This window comes from Tamandua tetradactyla, chromosome 26, assembly GCF_023851605.1.
Source record: "Tamandua tetradactyla isolate mTamTet1 chromosome 26, mTamTet1.pri, whole genome shotgun sequence".
Classification (NCBI taxonomy): domain Eukaryota; kingdom Metazoa; phylum Chordata; class Mammalia; order Pilosa; family Myrmecophagidae; genus Tamandua; species Tamandua tetradactyla.
The window spans coordinates 23,421,364-23,438,554 of record NC_135352.1 but is presented as its reverse complement, the minus strand read 5'-3'; positions in this window follow the sequence as shown (position 1 = coordinate 23,438,554).

Sequence of the window (17,191 nt, the reverse complement as noted above, 5' to 3'; positions counted from 1 at the left end):
GAGTAAGACATATAGACAGATCGGTAGGAAATAGAAGATCTGAATGATACTATAAACCAATATGATGCAATAGACATTTATAGAACATATCATCCAACAGCAGCAGCATACATATTCTTCCTTAGAACATAAGTATCATTCACCAAGATAGACCATATGTTAGGTCAGAAAACAAGTCTCAATAAATATTAAAATTATACAATGAATCTTCTCTGATCAAAATTACATGAAGTTTGAGGGAGAACTGGAAAATACACAAATATGTGGACATGAAGCAGAACACATTTAAACAATCAATGGGTCACCCAAGATAAATTAGGAAATAAGCTGAGGGTAATGAAAATGAAAACACAGCATACCAAAATTTACAGATACAAAAAATATAGTGCTGAAAGGGAACTTATACAAATTCCAAATGTTCACATTAAAAGATAAGAAAGAAATTAGAGACCCAATATCAAAACTGGATGATCTAAAGCAGTAAGAGCAAACTCAACCCAAAGCAAGCCTAAGGAAGGAAATGATAAATATTGGAGCAGTAATAAATGGAATAGAGAATTAAAAACATTGAATCAATGAAAGCAAAATTGGTTCTTTGAGAAGATCGATAAAAATCAACAAACCTTTAACTAGACTGACAAAGAAAAAAAGAGGGTACAAGTAAATAAAATGAGAAATGAAATTTAAAAAATTATAAGAATATACTATGAACAATTGAATGTCAACAAATTGAATACATAGATGAGATGGACATATCCTAACAAACCAATAACAAGTAAAGACATTCAACCAGTAAATTAAAATTACCAATTAAGGAAAGCTCAAAGGGATGTATTCACCAGTGAATTTTACCAAACGTTCCCAATAGTTAACACGAATAGTGCTCAAACACTTCCAAAATTTTGAAGAAAAGGAAATGCTCCCAAATTCATTCTCTGATGCCAATATCACCCTAATATGAAGGCAGATAAACATTAGACCAATGTCTAATGAAGGAAAAACTTATGATAGAGCTTCAAAAATTCTCAACAAAGTACTGGCAAATTTGGCATCCAACAGCACATTAAACAAATTATAAACCATGATCAAGCAGGATTTATTCCAGGTATGGAAGAAAATCAGTTAATGCAGCACACCATGTAAATCAAAATGAAGGAAAGAAACACATGACCATTTCATTCAATACAGAAAAAGGCATTTGACAAAATCCAGCACCCTGTCTTGATAAAAAACACTCAGAAAACTAAGGATGTAAGCAATCTTCCTCAATGTGATAAGGGTATAAATGAAAAGCCCACACTAATGTCCCGTTTCATGGTGAAAGACTGAAGATTTACCTCAAAGATCAGGAAGAAGACAAGCATACCTGCTGTCACTACTGTTACTCAAAATTGTACTGGCAGTTAGGAAAGAAAAATAGATAAAAGACTTCGAAATATGAAAGGAAAAATTAGAACTTTCCTTATTTGTAGATGACATGATCTTATATATAAAAAATCCTGAAATAACCACAGAAAAGTCATTAGAGCTAATTAACCAGTTCAGCAAAGGGGTACAGTAGAAGAGTAAGAATGCAAAAAGTCAGCAGTGTTTCTATGTAAGTGTAATGAACTCTCTGAAGAGGAAATCTATGAAAAAAATTCCATTTACAATAGCAAATAAAATGATCAAATATGTAGGAATAAATTTAACCAAGGATGTAAAGGATGTTTTACATGGAAAAATTTGAAACATTACTAAAAGTCAGTAAAAAATCCTGATTTCATATCTTATTACAAAAGCTATAGTAAACAAAACAGCATGGTACTAGCACAAAGATAGGCATGTAGTCCAATGGACTCAAACTGAGAGATCAGAAACAGACTCACATCTATGGCTAAAGTATTTTTGTTGAGTTTGCCGAGTTCATTTAATGGTGAAATAGTGTCTTCAACAAATGGTTCTGAGAAAACTGGATATCCATATGCAAAAAAACATAGGTGGGCCTGTGCTTCACATTAAATGAAAATTAATTCAAAATGGAATAAAGACCTAATTATAAGAACTAAACAATTAAAACTCCTAGAAAAAAATAAGAAAGTGTCTTCAGAATGTTTCTTTAGGCAATACTTTCTTAGACTTTAAACCAAAAGTAAAATAAATGTAAGAAAAAATAGATAAATAGCCCTCATAAAATTGAAAGCTTTTGTGTATTAAAGGACTTCATTATGAAAGTAAAATGACACCATCAAGATCAAGAATTACTGGGTAAATGCTATCTAATAATGGTTTCATCTCAAGAATATATAAAGAAATTCTGTAACTTAACAACAAGAAGACTATCAAATTAATTTTTTAGAAGGGCAAAAGAGTGGAATAGACATTTCTCAAAAAAAAAAAAGATATACAAATGGCCAATAAAAACATGAAAAATCCTCAACATCCTTAGACATTAGGGAATGTCTAAACCATGATGAGGTACCATTTCACCTCACTGGAATGCCTACTATCAAAAAAAATGTTTTAATGACAAATATTGAGAGTTTGTAAAGGAATAGGAACACTCATTCATTGTTGGTTTAAATGTAAAATGACAGAGCCTTGTGGAAAACAGTTTGGCAGTTCCACAGAAAGTCAAGAATAGAATTACCATATGACTCAGAAAAATCCCACTTCTAGGTACATAACCCCAATAATTTGACTCAAACAGATATTTACACAGTAATATTCATAGCTGCATTATTCACAATTGCCAACAGGCAGAATTAACCCAAGTGTCTAGCAACAGATGAATGGGTAACAAAATATGGTATGCATAAAATGGAAAATTATTCAACTGTAAAGTGGACTGAAGTTATGATAAATGTGACAACATGTTTAATCTTGAAGACAATAGATTGAGTGAAATTGGCTGGACCCAAAAAGGAGAAATATTGTATGATATTACTAATAAGAAATAACTGAAATAAGCACGTTGATAATGTCATAAACTTGAATACAGCTTAGCAAGGGTCAGCGTGGGTATAGGGAATGGACAGTTAATGATTAATCATTACAGAGTTTCTCTTTGGGGTGAACGTAATGGTTTTGGAATGGAAGGTGGTTTTAGTAGCACAATGTTATAAATGTAATTACTACTGAATTATATATTTGAATGCTACTGAAGGTGGAAATTTTAGGTTGCATGTATGTTACTAGAATAAAAATTTAAAACAAACATGGATTGTACAACACAAACAGTAAAACCTAATGTAAACTATGCATTAGAGTTAATAGTATAGTTATAATAATATTGTTTCATGAAGTGTAACAAAGGTACCACACTAATGGAAAGTGTTAATAAGGAAAACTGCATGTGTCTGTGTGTGTGAGGGTGGGATGGTTATGGGAACTCTGTTTTCCTGCATGGTTTTCCTATAAACCTACAAATTCTGTAATAATATATTTGTGTGTGTAAAAGGAAGTATGTAGAATCAGAGTCTAATTTTGTGGTAATTTGAAGATTTGTGTACTTCAGAAAAACATATTCTTAAATCTAATCCATTCCTGTGGGTATGAACCCTTTGAAAGCAGAACCTTAGGATGAGGTTACTTCAATTAACATGTGACCTAGCCCAATCGAGGTGGATCATAATCCTTTTAGGGGAGTTTTTTGTAAGAGAAATGAAATTCAGACACACAAAGAAAGCCATAGGGAATAGCCAGAAGCAGAAATTCAGCAGAGCCCTCAGGAGTACAGAGTCTACAAGAGGCTGCCCTGTGCACTGTCATGTGACAGAGGAGCTAACAACCAAGGATTGTCAGTAGTCAGCCATGGAATGCTGCAATCTTTGCAGAGAAAGCATTGCCTTGACGATGCCTTGACTTAGACTTTTACTCAGCGTTAAACTGTGAGTGAATAAATTCCCATCATTTAACCTGACCCATTTCATGGTATTTGCTTGAGCAGTCTAGGAAACTAAAACAAATTTATTCAAACAAGTTTACTACTCCATTACTGGTAGAGGTAGGACTAAAAACAGATCCTCAGACACCAAACAAGTGCTTGTTTTTTGTTTCCATTCCATTACTCCACGGAATGAATTGTGCATCTTAAATAAAAGTTTCTCTACAGCCTTTGATGGTCACATTTGATTTTACTGTTAGAAATGACTTGGGATCACTATTGGGCTTGGAGAGAAACTTCCATTTAATTGAAAAATTTCCCCAATGAATTATGATGCCAATGCCAGGCAATTTGCTAGACATATTCCTCCTCATAATAGAAGATGGTTTCCACTTTGCATAACTAATGTTCTCTCATAAGGACTGGGTCAGTGTCATGAAAGTTTGAGAACAAAAATAATGCTAATTTTTGGTAATAATTGTCCTCTCTTTACTAAAATGTACTTGTACATATCAAAAACAGAGAGAAATCCTTAAAGAGCTATACACCATTCCAAGGTGTCATTACTCTAATATTTACTGACTTCATAAAAAATGCCTCTTTTGATTTGCAAAAAGAAAAATAACTGTACATAATTGCATTTGAAATATGATTACGTGTATTTATCATGTCCAGTTTTAATGTGTCATGATTCCTGGATTTTCTAATAAAAATGCCAGGAGGAAATTATAATGCCATATTTTAGTTTGTCTTATGTATGCTTTGTTTTTCTGGAGAGTTTTAATCACATGGAGAGTGATGCACCAGTACATGAAAAATAAATTGTCTAGTTTGAACTTTCAGGTGATTGAGCAGCTGTTTCTTTGTGACTGGAAGTAAGTACATGTGTATAGATAATGTCAGCTCTGAGAAAAAGTGTTCAACTTTGTTTAAATCATAAGACTATAGATGCAAACATTGTCAAGATACTTGCAAATCAAATCAATGGCACCTTAAAAGAATCATGCACCATGACCTACTGGGGTTTATTCCAGGCATGCAAGGGAGCTTCAGCACAAGAAAGTCAATTAATATAATACAAAACTAACAAATTTAAATTGATGCTGAAAAGACATTTGACAAAATTCAGCATCCTTAGAAAAAACAAAATAAAATAAAAAAAATAAAAAATAAAAATAAATCATAAGAAATCTGAAATGTCTATACAATTTTGAGAAGTTAGTTATATATTTGATTGGCCGATTACATACATGGGCACTTGCCATGACAGAAAACATTTTGTTTTTGCTGGCTTAGTTCTCTCTTCAGACTATGATTATTAATTGCTAATGGCCAATTGTTTTAGAAGTTATTGAGGATGATATTCATATATTGGATAAAATTTGAAATAAATAGATTTGTGGCCCCAATTTATTATAAGCCGAGAGGTAGAAAGATGTATTGGAAAGGGAATGGACTTGAGCACCAGACAGATGTGGGTTCAAAGTTATAAAGCTTGTTTACTGAGTGGGCAAGGCACTTAACTATTCTGGCCTTCAGTTTCCTCAACTGTAAAAGGAGATTAATAGTATCTAAATCCTCAGAATGTTCTTATGAGAATTAGGAGCAATATTGTAAGTTAAAGAGGGTCAACGAATTGTAAGTTCTATATGTCTGGGAGTGATAAATATTAGCTTTTACAATTGCAAAGATAGCTAATGAGTCATAGAAAATCAGACTGCTCAAATCTTTAAAAGTCATATCTGTTTTCATCAGGACTTATAGAAAAAGATTTAATTTCTCTTTTACCATATTTGTCATTATTAAAAATATACCTGGCTATCTCAAATGACTCAGTAATCAAATTGGACTAGCAACAAGTAATAAAAAAATTTGCAGCAAAACATGATTTATTAAGAATAGTCATGGTTACTTAGAGCCTCCAGTACTTCATACTCTCTCCCAGGAAAGAAGCTGCTTGGTAGAAACATAATTAAAAACGGATTTAATGTCAAACTCAAATGATCACTTATTTGCATTCATTGCTGGAAACAATATTATACAATTAAACTACAAAGATAAACAAATGAGCTGATAAGCTGAGAATGCTAGTGGTTTTGATCCCGTTGTCATTTGTGTTTAAACAAAATTTAAAAATTTTTTAGTGTTGTGATATAATTTATCGTCTGTCATTGGTACAACTTTCGTCTTAGGATCAGTATAGTGTTTGACACAGCTCAGGAAACAACTTTGTAGATGTGTTGTTTACAGCTTCAAAAAAATGACAGGATGTGCTTATTACAGTAGGGAATGAATTGGTTTTAGCTTCTCTTCATTTTTAATTGTTAATGAGCTTCTCAGTGACCCTTTTGTGTGTTTCTGCTTTCTTCATTTTTTTCTTCTTGCTTATCCATAAAACAGAACATTTTATAAAGAAGAACATTTTATATGTTAAGCAAATGTAGAATTAAGAAGTAGCATAAGTGAATTTTAATAGAGTAGTTGTTTGCTTAAGGTCCCGCCGCTGTGAGAAAGAAAGCAATGTATAATAGGGAAAGTAACTTAAACATAAAAAAGTTATTTATAAATCAGGACAAATCAAGTGTGCGTGAAAAGGCTGGATGTTATGGTTTCTGTGTTCTCACATATACAGTTTATTACCTGTGTAATTGCTCGACCATGTAGGTTATGCATTTGAGCAAATGTTGTAAATTTTACCAAGTGCATACAGTGAAACCTCTTCATAATATTTCTTCACTTAACGGTTTTCCATATGTAGAAAACTTCTGGCTGATCTAATCCTCTTCCAAAGCAGCGATCCTCAGGGAGTCAGGCTCTATGCTGGGACTATAGGAATCCTGCTCATTCATTCTTCAACATTGTATTAGTGATGTATGAGAGATTCCTGGGCGCTAGGGATAAAAAGATGAATAAGAGGCAACAAGATGCAAGCAGGCTAATGGAGGGAAGGGAGAGTATACATCTTACCACTACTAATAGTATTGCAACTGCTGCGGGGGCAGTGGTTGCTGCTGGATGACAACAAAATGCATGTGTGTCTCAATCAGAGGGCTGGCTTGCAAATGCATTTTTTGAACAGAACATTTCCTGTATCTTGTGCAGGGTACTTACCATATGAACTTCAGTTCCATCATCTAAAAAGAGTGTATCATAGCTGCCTCATGGAAGGGTTTAAAGGCTTACATGAGTTATATATGGAAAGTGTTTGGCATTATATCTGGAAGAAATTAAAAACTTAGTAAATAGGGACTATTTATTTGTTGTTATAGTACTCTTGTTAGTTTTGTTATTGAAGGTATAATGACAGAGAAAACAATACCTCTGTACCCGAGTAAGTTACAGTCTAGTGAAGGATTAAGATATATAAGCTTGTTAAAAAATTAACAGTTCCAGGCATTATATGTGATAATTGGAAAGAGATGTCAGGCAATCCATGTGAAAGATGTTGATTTTGTATTCATATTTCTGTCCAAAAAAAACAAATAGAGTTTGCATGACATTCTCTTTCATAAAAAGATGAGAGAAAAAGCAAAAAAGCATGTTGTGGTCTATTTTAGTTTCCATGCTGGGCACTAAGCCCATTTCTGCACAAAGTGATAATACAGATTTTAACAACCATGTGTCCGATGTAGAGATGTTTAAATATAAATAACAATTACCAAAAACCATGATCGATCTAGGCTAAACAAAAACGTCCAAAGTTTCACAGGGACCAAAGTAGCTGAATAATAAACCAGAAATATTGGCTAAGCTTATCATAGATATATTTTTTTCTTTATAGCTTGTAATAAATAGCTAGTTGCTGAATTTCTCTAGCTGGCTCTCCATTTTCCCTTTGTCGACACAAAGAATTAAAATCAACTGACACGGTAACTTTTGTTCGTAGGTTCATGGTGATAACCACAATGGCCCCAGCAGGACAACTCTGATAGGGAATGACAGCAGCTGTGATCTGAATGCTTGTTCTAGGCTAATGGACATTGACTGAGTCCATGCACCTCAGTTGAATTAGAGGAATTTTGAGCTGCTGAACAGGAAATGATCTGTCCATTCAATGACTAGAAAGCAAACTTGGGGTAAAGATGATGGCAGAAAATATCTTATTCAGAGGTCATTGTTGGGTTTGAAGCAGAAGGCTGAAAGGCTTTGATTTCCATGTTTTCAATGGGGAGTTTTCATTTATTTATTACCTTAACATCATAGAAAGTAGAAAATTAAATATTATAACTAAAATGTGTCACAAAACTCTGACTCTGTTCCTTAATTTCCTAACTGTCATGCTAGAGTTGCAGGATGTTCCATTTGAAAATGTAAGGGAGAAAGAGTGATTAAAAATCTTTTTTTTTTTTTAAATATCGGTTATATGGGCTGCATTTGAAGTTTTTAACCGTATAAATCACATGCGGTATACTATTGAAGTTTTACAATATTAATCTGGGTAATAAATTTTTTGATAAACTATTTTCATGCCTTCCTCATTTTCAACTAATTCTTTATTTCATTCATTTATGTTTTATGTGAGGGATAAAAAGTTTTATTGCTAGTAATTGAAGAGGGAAAATACAAAAATTGAGAATGTGCACAAATAAGCAAAGGTATTAATTCTGAGGAAAAAATGCTTAAAGTGGTGTCTTAAATATCTCTTCTCCACTTGGGGTAAAGATCTCCAGCAATCATATATTGTGCAAGAGAGGAATAAAATCAGTAGCGCTGATTTTCTTAATCCATACCTCTTTCAAAATGATATTTTAGATTCATTATTACATGAATAATGTGCCAAGGTATAACTAGTAAGGGGGTTGAACTCCTAATATAATAAACTAAGCCTTTGTTTCCAAGTATTTACAAAGAATGCAAATAATTATATCAACTTTATAGAGGTGCCTAAAAAGTAAAAATGGAATTTGTAGGTATTTTATTCAGGACATAGGAGAACTATAGTGACATAGTGATATGACTTCAAAATTTGTGGTTAGGATTGATAAAGTATGTAAATAAGCAAAAATAAATGAGTGTTGATAAATGTCCTTTTAGTTTTCCAAGTGTCCATTAAGAATGCGAGGCCAAGGAAAATGACATCATAACGTTATGATATAAAGGTGATGCAATCCAAGCATCACTAGAAGGACATTAGTCCATATGGACTCTTGTAAAGTAGAACACAAAACTAGGGTCTATCATTATGTCTTCAGCACTGCCTGGTGCGGTAGGGGACCTATTTTCTCAGATGAACTATTGAATTCCATTGCTTATCATCGACAAGGTGTCTCATGACTCTGAGATACTATAACACCAACTATTATGTTCCTCGATAACTCTTGAATTATTTTGGCTTTTCACTCATATTATTATGCAAAGATCGGGATTTTTCTGATCGACAGACATGAATGATCTTGCCCATTCTGCAGTATTAATTTTAAGAAACTGACATTCTGAGTAAACAGTCCATCTCTTGTGACACTGAAAACTGTGAATCGGTTCTCCATGGCTAACATACAAAACTGAGGACACAGTACTGCATTTTAATCACCCCGTGCAGGTGAAGGACCTAAACCATTGCTGCTGCCTGTACAGACATCTGGTTTACCTTTGACAAGTCCTTAACGATGATATGTAGTAAATGATGAAGGTGACTCAGATTTGGTGTTATCTACATAGACAACCTAAATGGAAGATTTAAGCCAACGGAAAATATTTTAACAAAATAATAAGCATATGTGTCAGTTTTCTATGACCTCTGTTACAAAACACCACAAAAATAGTGGCATAAAACAATAATTTTGTCACTTGCCTTCATTCTGTGGGTTGGCAATTTGGACAATTCTGCTGCTCTAGCATGGGATCCTTCATGCTGCTGTGAGTCTGGTGGGTTAACGGGACTGGAGGGTTCAGAGTGTCTTCACTTACATGTTTGTCTGTTAGTGCCATCTGTTTTGGGGTCCCCTCATTCTCCTTCATGAGGGCCCTCGTTCTCCAGATGTCTAGACTCCGCTGCTTCATAGCACAGTAGTCTCAGGTTCCAGGAGGTCCAGGCTTTGGAATTCCAAGCAATATTTCTTCCACCACATTCTAAGAGTCACAACAAATCAAAAAGCCAGACTCGTTTCAAGGATGAGGAATATACCACACTGCAAATGGGTATGGATGCAAGAGTGCATTCTTCATTGGAGGCTTAGTTAATTCCCAATCCTTTCCCACTGTACTCTATTCCAGTAGTTCCCATTGTGTCTCTCACTGCCTGCCTTGTTTGTCAATTCAGTAATTTACTCAGGATGCATATAAGATTTAAAAAAAGGGGGGGGGGGGGAAATGGGAAGCAGAGGAGATGGTAGTAATTAAGGACTCGATTTTTTTGTTTGTTTTATAATATTCAAAATTTTCTCTTCTTTTTGTATGCTGTGCTATGGGGGTCACATTTCATTCTTTTCCATGTTAATATCCCATTACTGCAGCCCTATTTTGTTGAATTTTTTTTTTTTCGGAGTGCGTGGGCTGGGACTCGAACTGGAGTCTCCCACATGGCAAGTGAGAATTCTACCACTGGACTACCCTTGCACCTCCATCTCTTTCCTTTTTAATTCCATGTGTCTGTGTTGACCTTCACATAGAATAAAGGCCAAATATAGCAAAGGCTTTAAAAATGACTAAAATGTATTCCATAAAGCAAGGCATGTGGGAAAAGAAATGCTTATTTTAAAACTAAAATAAGAAATTTTATACTGAGATACACTTACATGCAACATGGATTTTACAGATTGGTGCTTTGTGCAAATTTAGAGTATCGAAATGTGTTCCAGTTAACTTGCTCATGCTTTTATTGTTTATGTTGGGCAACAAAAACATCTGCCAACTCTAAATCAGAATAGCTTGTATCAGGGAAAATCAAACCCTTTTAAAAAAGTTAATTTTTCCATTCAATAACGGGGAATAGCTTTTTCCAAAAAGAAGGAAAATAACAGAAGTATTTGATGTAATATATTATTTTAATTGGCAGAAAAATAAGAAGAAAGAAGTACACACAAGATTTTCTGAAGAAAAGGAACATTAGATATAAGGAAACCCCTTAGCAGTAGCTAAAAGGAAAATTGATGACAGCTGCGATTGCCAGGCCCCTGAACAACTTCTGCTGTTCTGCCCTTAAACTTCAAACAGAGGAGATGTTGGTCAACTGGGAAATGGCTGCTTAAGAACCTACAATGACTTCCTTATAACTAATAAATCACATTCCTCCTTGTAGAAATACGTGAGTTTCTCTATGCAGCTCCCACTGGAAGGAACCAAGCTAATGGGTCACAGCGTACCGCAGGGTCCCCTCTGTTGATTCAGATTCCCATCCTCATACCCAGCATCACATCGATAAAGCCCACTTCCACTGCCAACTAGTGCTCGTGCCACCCCACCCTGGAATATGCTGTCTCATTTTCTAATTACTCAAATCCTATGCATTCTTCAAGATCTGCTCAACATTCTCTATTAACTCTAACCAACTACTCTAGACTACATTGACTTGTAATTCCTTTAATTTCCTTCCCAATTTTTAGTCTGCACTATACATTTATTCATGAAAGCATAGAATAATAATTATAAGATAAACAGCAACAACTGCTATATTGGGTGTCTTTTATGTGCCAATAGGGTGGGTGTTGTCATGATTTGACTTCCAGCTTCTGACAGTCTTCTCAAATAGCATCCCTATATCCTCTTAAAACCTAATCTTGGCCCCAGTGTGTGTAGTCCTGAATGGAAAAAAATTCTGAAGAACTGTCTTCCATTGCAAAAGCCAGGAGGCCAGATTTTTCTCTCCTGGTTCCAGTAATCTCCAGAAAATAGGTATGTGTGTTCGTACTTGGAAGAAGTGACATGAGGACTTGTAAAATGTCTAGAAGTCATTTTACCCCAGAGGGAATGTCCTCAGCATTTTTCTAGGGCCCGTGAATTGTGTGGTTGCTGTAGATTGTTCTGTTTCCTTCTTGTTTTTCTAAAACAGCATAGCTTCTGCCATTTCTACATCTGCTCTGGGAAGCCTTTGATTTAGTCTGCGCATTCCCTGAAACTTTTCAATATATTGTTGTTGTTTTTTTTTTCAATTAGTCTGAATCTCTTTCAATTATCTGCAGTCCAATACCTGGACATGACCAGGCACTGTAGCAAGTACATATGTTGCAGATGTAATCTCAGGGCACAGTCATGGGTCATAAAGCCTATTTCATTTTCAAACAACTGTACTTCTTGGCTAGGTTTTCACATGGCAGAAACCAATTTGGGTTAGTTAGACCCAAACTGAGGTTAGGCAGGGCAACCTCAGTCATTCATTGTTTCTTCAATTGATTAAAAACGCCACGTCTCCCACATTTTTCAGGGGTTGCTTCCACTTTCTGGGGCTTAGAGGAAATAGACTGGCCAGGGGGAGGTCTCTGGACTCCTCTATTCACGCCGGCAACTGGAAGGATGCCTGATTTGGTGTTGGATTCGTGGTCACTGTCCTAATATCTTATTCAATTTATGAATAAGATAATGTTGCTTTATTTACCTTATCTTATTCATAGCCCCTCCAGACCTGAATCTGAATCTCCTTGCTATCCTTCCATACCCCTCTTGAGCATCTCTCATTTCCTCTAAAATCCATGCTTTTAAATATTTTCTTAGACTAACTCTTGCTAAAATAATACTGTTATATTACCTGCATCATGCTTGAATGCATAGAGTATCCTCCATGCAGGCTGTATAGATTTGCCAAATAAATACTTAAATTCAAAATCATATCAATGTCTGACATTTTCCTGAATTTGGGGCCCACTTTATTGTTTGTGGAGACCCCCCTACTTTGCTTCAGGATTCCTGCCTCCAGTTAAAGCGTATTCTTATGGGTTGCCTATAAAGAGGAATGTTGAATGTCGGGTTCACCATGCAGTATAAACTGCTTTATATAGAAACATTTAGATCAAACATTATATGAGTTTGATTTATATGAAATAAAATTTATATAACCTAATTATATATATATATATATACACACACAGCAATAACATTTATTTATAAGATGTTAATTCTGGAAAACCTTAACACTTATATACGTCTATACTGGGATCAAATCACCACTGCCAGGGTGTCTTATTCAGAGTGACCACTTAATAATTATTTCTTTAATAATTAGTGCAAAATGTAATTAACATGAAGTCATGATTTCCTAATGGCAATGATGATTTGTTAAATTATGCTCACTTCTTGTTTTAGACAGACCTGTAGAGTTTTCATGAAGTAGGAAAAAGAGAAAACCAATTTTCCAGCTGAGAAAAGAGCAAAATATTGCTGGACAGCCAACATCTGGTATCATTTAGGTCTGAACTGAACAGAGAAAACAACAAAAATGGAATTATACCAGAGGGAGCAAGTCTGTGTTTGCAGGAAAAAGGAGATGACATGGTTGGTATTTTCTGTGATTAAAAACCTTCTATTTTCACATAGCCTCACTACAAATAGAGCGTTTATCTTAGTGCTGCTTTTGCATTTCATTCCCAAGCTTGAACAAACTCTAGATCAAAAACGCTAGAATTCTATTTTACCAGAGAATGCTGCCAAGAGAAGGTACTTCAACCTTTCCAAGTCTTTCGAAAGTTACCCTGATAGTCACTATAGGTAAAAGTGAATTAAGTTTCACTATGGGGCATGGGGTAGGGGTTGTTCTATTCAGAAAAGTAAGAAAGAAAAAGTATATTCTTTTCGGGTTTGTATACACAAGTGCCGGGAAATCTGACCAAATTAAATCAACTTGTGCTGGGTGTACAGATGTTATAGCTAATAACTCCCAAATAAATCAACGGTATTGCCCATTTGCCTTTTCAGCATTGCGTAAGGGCTAGAATTCAAGGTATCTGCAAAGCAGCTACATGGCTGCTGCATAGAGCAATATTAAGATAAAACCTGTGCTGAAAGCAGTCATCTCACCTGAGTGTCATAAGCCTAAAACAAGCAGGATTACGTACCATGTCTCTTCTCCCTGCAGCACGGAATCCTTCACATTCTGGGCAGAGTTTAATCCAGGCTCATTCACAAGATTTTCTCTCTAGTCAGCCTGCATAATGGCTTGTTGGTGAAATTATGACACTGTTCTTGGTTCTATATGACTATACTAAAAAGGCAGGAGTATGAGTTATAAACTTTATAACATAGTTAGAATACTGAAGCTAAAATTCAAATGAATGCAGTAAGACTGGAAGCAGACTGGCTAGAGAGATGAGTTTATCTTTGGAGAAAGCCAGACTATAATAATCAAAATGTCAACTATATGTGACAGAAATGAAGTTATCTCTTTTACCTAAGAAATACCTTTATTATGGCTGACATTTCCAATACTTTAGAATCTGTATGTAGATGTGTTCTCAGATATTAATGTAGTTAGAATACAGCAGGTGATTCAGGGCATGGAAATATTAGAGATAAAATAACAGGCTAACATTCTTTAGTTATATAAATATGTGCATGCGTGTATATGTGTTAACAAAGGATCACTGTTTACAATAAGGTAAAACAATCATGGAATAAATGGTCCGTTTACTCACTGAGAAGTTGTTTGCTTCCTATTGAAGATAGATTTATATTGAGTAAATGGTGTGGGGTTCTACTAGGTGATCTTTGCCAACAGTATCCTCTTTTTCACCCAGGAACCGAGAGAGACCACGATGGAGGAAAAGGTTATAGCCCGGCTGGTGAGTTGGTTTGCTAATACTGAGTCCCAGAACTAAACAAATACTCATATGGCCCTCAAGCCAACACTTCCAGGAATAGAGTCTCCGAGGAAGGAGACGTGTCCAGCGCCCAGCACTGCGTCACGCTTAAAAAGAAAATGAAGGGGGCTGAAGAGAGTCAGCATAATTTTCCCACATTTTTCAATCACATCACTCAACTAACTGCTTAACTAGTAATTCATTAGTTACTAACTAAGCCAGGGGTGAAGTTAGTAAAGAAATGGCAGGACGCGAAGTGTATGTATAGTGAATAGTCTCTCCTCTTGGACACCAGGAATTGGGCGAAAGTTTTACACTTTAAGAGCTGCAATTAGTGCCATCTGCATATGCAAACAAGTAGACACTCATAAGTCTTTGTGTCTTCAGGTCAGTCATATGCCCTCTGGCAAGGCAGCTGCTGATGCTCCTGTGTCCACTTTGTGGCAAGAAATAGTTGATTGTTCTGGCTAACAACCCTGGTTAGAAGAGAGGGTACAGGAGAGAGCTGGCTGGCAAGGAATACGTCTTACTCACCTTTGTCTCTTCACTCCTGAGAACCGTGCCAGGCAAATAACAGTCACAGCTAAATGTTTGCAAAACTGAACTGATAAGTAGCCACCCTTCTGAAAAATAATTTATAATAATGCATAACTGTGTGGCTACAAAAAGTGGTGGATAAAATGTATAGACTTGGGAGTTAGACTGCCTGTATTTGAGTCCACTGTTTACTGCATGATGAATTGATGACTTGGTCAAGCTACTTAACCCCATTTGTGCTTCTGTTTCTCATCAGTAAGATGTAAATGCAATAGTATTGCCTTAGAAGACGAAGGTATAGAAAACGTTAGATAATTAAGGCATGTCATAGTGATTGGCAGTCATAGAAACTAAAATATTTCATAAAATGTTAAAACTATAAACTATAAATTATATATGAATGGAGAAATCAGTCATCCTAAAACCTAATAATAGATGCACAAAATGCGCACACATGGATCAACTACAACATTGCAATTATGTTGAATTTTTGAATTTTGATATCTGGATTTATTAATTAAGGACAGAATAATTTGTTTTCCATGTGTCTACAAAAAGAAAATATTTTGCATGGGCTTGAGATTGGTTAAATTTTTTAATGACTAGCAACAAAGCTAGAGAAAATAAATTTCTTAATTGGAAAAATAAGTCCTAGAAAATAGAGCAGAAGATTATACTCTTAAAAAAGATTTCCAGTGAATATCTTGTGCAGCATTATCCACTGCTCATGACCACTGGGAACACACTGGATTTTAGGGCTTACTTTAGACTCTTCCTCCCTCCCCTGAAAATGTTTGCAGCTCTGGATCTTTTCCCTTTGAGATAATTTCATACTCTAAGCTAGAGATTTATTTTAACATTTCACATCTTCCTTAAGGCTTTTTGGCTGTCCTTTAATTTCATAACCAAGTAAGACATCCTGGGAGAATCAAATTCCATAATTAGTAGGGAATCTATTTTTGCTTCCGCTAACTCTGAGATCCTTTGTAGGTATTTGAGGCTGGGGATGTGTTTCCTCTTTTAAAGAATTCCATAAACTAATCAAGACCCACCTGGAATGGGCAGAGTCACATCCCCACCTAATCAAAAGGTCCCACCCACATCTGGATGTGTCCTATTTCCATGGAAACAATCCAAAGCTTCCAACCCATAATATTGAATCAGTAGTAAAAGACACATGGCTGATTCCACAAGATTTGATCAGGAAAAAGTACATAGCTTTTCTGGGAGACAGAACATCTTCAAACCAGCACAAAATCCAAGCAGTGTCTGTGGCATTTAGTGAATGGTCACTCCAAGCTGTCCCTGAGAAGTCACAGGGCCATCTAGACAAACTGTGTCTGCCATCTGGCCAGGCAATAGCAGTGGAGATTTAAATCATACAGCCAGTTGAAAGGAAGGATGAAATTGCCTGTGTGATAAATTGACAAACTTCACAGATCAGAAAACATTTATTCAAACAATTAGGAATCTACCCAAACTTTGGAACACAGTTACTATGCATAGGCAGCTCATATTTCCTCATTTATCTATAGGAGTTCCATGAGAATTTTTTCAAGTGATTTGTTAAAATAAATTTTACTCTCTATAAAAAGTATCGTGTTTCTTTGTGATCACTGCACAATTTTTCAAATTCTAAAAAATATGCTTAATAGGCCACTATTGACAGAGATCCAATGTTAACCCTGTACAAAATTCTAGTTCTAGTATCAGGCGATAGTATTCTGTTGCAGGTTGTAAGAATTTGGGAGGAAAATAAGAAATTTGCATTATGCAACAGGTAAGTTATTGAATGCAACATTGTATCCAGTATAATAGGAGAAACTGTATAAACTAAAGTTGAAAAAAGTCTCCAGTTTAATATGGTTCCAAAAAAAACTTTTCCCTTCTAAAAGATGAAATATAATTTGGAGTAACTTCACAAAATGAATTTGAAACTCTGTCAAATTCATAAAACTTTATTCTTAGGAAGAAAATGAAAGCTGAGAGATTTTTAGAAATATATTTTATGAAAGTTATTTGTCCATATTGTGTTAAATAAACTTATTATAAATTGACAGTCTTT